The following is a 5,476-nucleotide window of genomic DNA, read 5'->3' on the forward strand; positions in this document are numbered from 1 at the left end:
CCCTGAATTTCTCCTGCTGACTTCCACACAAACAATTTCAATCTGGACCCTTGATACTTGGGTAAATGCCCTATCTGTTGGATCTCCCTGCTTCCCCAGGCTAGTTTTTAATCTTCAACAATAATCACCTAATGTTATTAAAGGCTAAGAAATTTGAACCCATGAACTCTAGATAACAATAAATAGTCCAACTCCCTTTGATAATTCCTACCGCTTTCTTTTAAAAAGCATTGTGTTTTTAATGTTAGCATTAGGGATTTTCAAAATTTTAAATTTACATATACACCTATTAATATACATCTTTATACACGCATGCATACATCTCTAGATGTGAGCATGTGTGTGCCTGTGTAAACTCTGTTTTAGGATTTTTTAATTTACAGCTTTTACACCTGTCTGAATGATACACAGATTTAAGCTGTGATCTGTGGGAAGGACCACCTTTTGCCCATTTAACGTCATATAAACAAACAAACAGAACATTTTAGTACCAGTGTCACTGGATATATACATGGGGTCAATGTTTGAATGTCTATAGCTTACACTCCAGAGGAGCTTCTGTTTTGGTCTTCTATCATCTATGGTAGCATTTCTGCTCTCTCAGCCTCTCTGAGAGATTTTGTGAGAGATACATGCCTTTTGCATGACTGGTGCAAGGATCCTTAAAGGACAAAACATGTAAATTCACCTGCAGTCCCCAAACAGTAGAACCACAAGCGTGGAAAGCCGCTAATAGCTCTCGTTGCTACTGAAACTCTGCCAAGGGATCCTCCTAGGGAAATGTGTAATGGCAGAAGGTGATGGAAAGCGTGTGGAAGAATTACACAAAACATACAACATAGGAGCACTGAAAAGGCGCCTGCTGCCCTCTTGGAAAGCGTGTGGAAGAATTACACAAAACTCTCTGACATACGACATAGGAGCACTGAAAAGGCGCCTGCTGCCCTCGCCACTGCCTGCTAAATCTGTCCTTGCCAGATCTTGAAAAAATGGCAACACGCGCACATCCACACAGAAACCACGAGCCCCGTACAGTTGACACTCACAGAAACTCAAACAGGAGTCATGTGGGAATTTCTTTTAACTAACTGTGGCAGATGTTTTTCTTGAAGGCAAAAAAGGAATATATGCATGCTTGACACTTAAAAAAATATCGGTATGTTTGTGCCCAACATACTAGAATATTGTTCAGCACTAATTCAACCTTGCAAAAATATTATCAGTGCAATGCTGCCATGGCCATGGTGTGGATTATTTGTGTATATTTTGGCTAACCTGGCCATGGGCTGTAGCAATTTTTATACTTGACTTTTCAGAAACCTTTCTGGTTTGTTAGTGAATCAGTTTATCTTGTTCATTCTTGTTCCTCATACTTTCCCTATTTTACCTTTTATTCATTTCCCTTTCTCCTTTGCTAGACCACACTAAAAGTCAGCCAAATAGCCTGTTCCTCATTACATTTTAGGTTACGTTAAAATATTTATATATACACACTGCATGAATGGAGGGTTTCGCAAATGACCGTTTCAATCTGGGATTTAGAATATTATGATTTTGAATGTTCATTTATTCTGAACAACAACAGTGGCAAATTAATGGATTCTAAAATAGCACTTTGCTATTTTAAATTTCAGACCTATCTAAATTAGAAGACCACTCTACTAACACATATTTTTGTAATTAAAGTAATATAGTAGTCACATAAAAATGAGAAGAAAATAACTTTTCATTTTGGTTTACTGCACTGTCAGGGAAAAGATCTGTTCCTATGGCTTAGCAGCATAATGTTCAAAAGCAGTGCAGTGTTCACCAGCAGTGCACAGTTCAACAGCCTCCTGGTAGTTGTTCAATGTTGAAAAAAGTGTTACCCTGTCTGTTATGGGTCTGTGTACCTATATGGTGGGAAAGAATTTCATCCCACTAATTACTTATCAGTCATCTTCCTATAAAAATTTTGAAAGATCATTTATAGGGGTAGGTCTAGTAGAATAACTTCTGCCTCTGTTTATAAGGCTCCCTTGCATGTTTTCAAAATGTCACTTCCTGAGGGAGACTTTTTTGATTTCACATTTTACTGAAATGAAGCACCATACACAAGTCCAATAGTCAATCAATAAGAATCTTCACAACTACCTTATATCACTGCATACTTAAAATGTAGTATTTTAAAGCAAAGAAAATGTTAAAAATTACGGTTCGGGGGAGATTGTGCCACCTTTGCTCATGATAAAGAATCTTCCACGAACTGCCTTATTGACTGAAAAGTATTTGTTGGATTGATGCATTCATGTGTTCTGGCATCCTGCATCTTTCCACTGATATGCCTATTATTTATCTGTGTGGGGACAGTGTTTTTAAAATGTATTCCTATCCAGAATGGTTTTATCATATGTTGTCCTGAATGTATTGGATTAATATGCCCAAATGCTTTCCGTGTGAAAATGAAGAAATAAAAAAAATCCATATACAAAAGTTACCTTAAGTCTTTACTGTTTCCTGTAGCTAGATATTCCTCACCCTTGTGAAATTTTCTCCAACAATTATCACCATAATTTATAGAAGATCTATGCCACATACAACCCTAGCTGCTTCACCTCCCTGCAGCTTTCATACTAACCTGAAAAAAAACCCCAGAACTCCTGCCGACCTCATTGGTATTTGTGGTACAAACAGCAGTGCTGTATAATATATTGCATTTTTATACTTCTTCGGCCATATGACTTTCCCTTGGCTATTTAATCCACCGTTGTTGTGACTAATTTAAAAACTCCCAGACACATCCACATGCTGCCTGTTAAAATGGAACTTAACTTGCCAAAGCAGCATCGCCCTCTCTGCCTAAATACAGAGTTCCATTCTTTTATCAAATTATACTTGGTTGACTTGCAAAAAAAGGAGTAATAGTTCCTGGGCTAATGGCAGGTTTAAGGTCTAATGCCTCACGTCCCATGCCAAAAATACACTTCCTCACAGACATAAGACATTTCTTAGATTGAAATACAAAGTTTTAACATTGCAATTTGGTACTAAGATGACATTACTCATTTTTAGAGATCTTGTACTGTGTACATTACATTTCCTCTCTGACACTTGTATATTTGAAATCACACAGTGAAGAGGGTGCAAGAAACAAAGGGTTGCATGTTGGAGGGAATTTGTTTGGGAGGAAGTTTGGGGGATTGTCTTTATTCCCTCTTCAAAGTCAGGGCTGGAGAGAAAAGATGAATTCTAAGAATGTAGTTTTGATCAGGGGGCTGAGAGATGGCAGTAAAACAGCAGATAAAGAACATGCTTTATCCTCCAGTGGGTACCTGGTAGAAGCTACTCCAGAAAGTGCTGCCTGACAGAACTCATGTCATATCAGGAGCAAAAACTCCTGCATACCAGGAGGAAATCCAAGAATTACAAATGGAGTTCAGATGGGAATTCAAAATCATTAAGGAGGAAAAAGGATGCCACACAGACAGTTCATCATCTACTAACATATGCAGAATGAAGAAACTCTAGAAGGCAGACTGAAGAATATGAGGACAGGAAATAATAAGGGATGAGCTAGTACAAAGAGAAACAGAATCGAAAATAAGGTTCATACTAGCGTAAAAAGAAGTAGGCAGATGACAAAGTGCCAAAGAAGATGAGAAGAAAAGCAAGTCTTGACACACTGTATGCACACAGACACGGAAACTAAGGATGTTACACACATAAGGAGAATTCACAAGGCACCACTGAACAGAAGGCTTTACCAAAAGCAGAACAAAAAGGGTATAGCCTGAGATTCAGGAGTCGAGACTACCCAGTGAGTATGGAGACAGGTGAAGTGTCAGTCATCTACTCAGAGTACACCCAGAAAAATTGGGCTTTGTTACCTGGCAGGACATAAACTGTGGGACATGGGCCTGAGGCTAATGGAGAAAACCCCGCTGGTTATCTTCTACACTTGGTCAAACACCACTACCAGGTTCCCACTGAATTATACCAGAGCATCTTCACCGGGGTGGTGGAAATCATGGCAATACTCAAAAAAATGGAGACTTGGGTGATCATCAGAATTCTTTCCTCCCTGAGAAGACATGAGAAGGTGTAATGGGATGATGAAGACAGGAAGTTCAAGGATGGAGATTCTGACTGTTTGAAATATCTGGTTAATGGAAGACGCTAATAACATGAATGGGTACTCACCCAAACATCTCTTGCAGAATTTTTCTGTAAGCATGGTGGTTAAGAACTTCAAATTAACATTATTAAAAAAAAAAAAAGTGGAAAGGCATTTGCCAAAGCCTCATGTAATCGGCATGCCTGATTTTAATGGATAAATTTATCACGGTGGCTCATGCCAGATTAACTCAAAACTCTTTTCTAACATAAATGAGCTCTTACATTGTTAATGCAGTAAGTTTAATCTCTGTTGAAGCTAGAGAAGTATTTGGTATGATATCATATTGGAAAATATTACTGAAAACAGATACAGAAGAGATGGATTTGCACACAAAATTGCAAAATAGATTAGAACTTGGCTGAACTGTGGCATTTACAGGCAACAGTTGAAGTGAAGGGAAGCTTGTAGTGGGGATCTGCTGTATGTTAGGACTGGTCTTTAAAGCACTTTGTGACCTTACACAAAAACCCATGATGGGTTTACGGTACAGTTGCAAGGCACAACTGTTCAAACAGGGACCAGATTATCATACAGAAAAGCCCTAATGACATTGGTGGCTGGAATAACAGAAATGAGATATAAAAAAAGTTGACCTACATATCATATCAGGGATTTATGAGAGGTGAGCACCTGAAGACGCCAAAGGTAGGCTCCTTATAGTTTGGATATGAACCACCAGTAGAATATAGCTGTGGAAAAAAACCAAAACCAAAACCAACAGAGGAGGATCTAGCAGGAAACACAGTGGGAATAGATGCGGTGAAAAATCAGTGCTATGATGCGATACCAGCAGTGCCTCATCAGCGAGTGTGTGCAGTTCTGCTCACTTGTCTGTAAGAGGGATTGATTCAAACTGTAAATCATGCAGAGTAGGGCTGTGAGAACAGCCATGGGAAAGACGAGTCTGAATTATGAGAAATAATTGGAACTGGTTACTTTATGAACACATGTGAGTAAAAATTAGCTGGAAAAATGATTATTTTAATAACTAGAGGGGCAAGTATCGGAAATAGCTTCCCATTGTGTCGGGGCAACTGTCATTCCAGGAGGGATAAACCGCTAAAATGCTGTCAGCCGTTGCGTGATGGATTTATGGACGGGGGTCTGGCCTTGATGCTCCATTAATAGCTCTCCTGGAGTAACTACGTTAGAAACTTACGGTAAAACGAAGAGGGATGCCTCCCTGGTAAGGCTCCACGGGCAGCCCCGGCCTGAGGAGAGAGGCCGTCCCCTCAGGAGCGCGGGCGTTCGCCCGCGCTCCTGAGGGGACGCCCTCTCTCCTCAGGCCGGGGCTGCCCGGTGGCGGGCGTAGCGCCCGAC

Source organism: Egretta garzetta, unplaced genomic scaffold (assembly GCF_000687185.1).
Source record: "Egretta garzetta isolate BGI_Z169 unplaced genomic scaffold, ASM68718v1 scaffold172, whole genome shotgun sequence".
NCBI classification, from domain to species: Eukaryota; Metazoa; Chordata; class Aves; order Pelecaniformes; family Ardeidae; genus Egretta; species Egretta garzetta.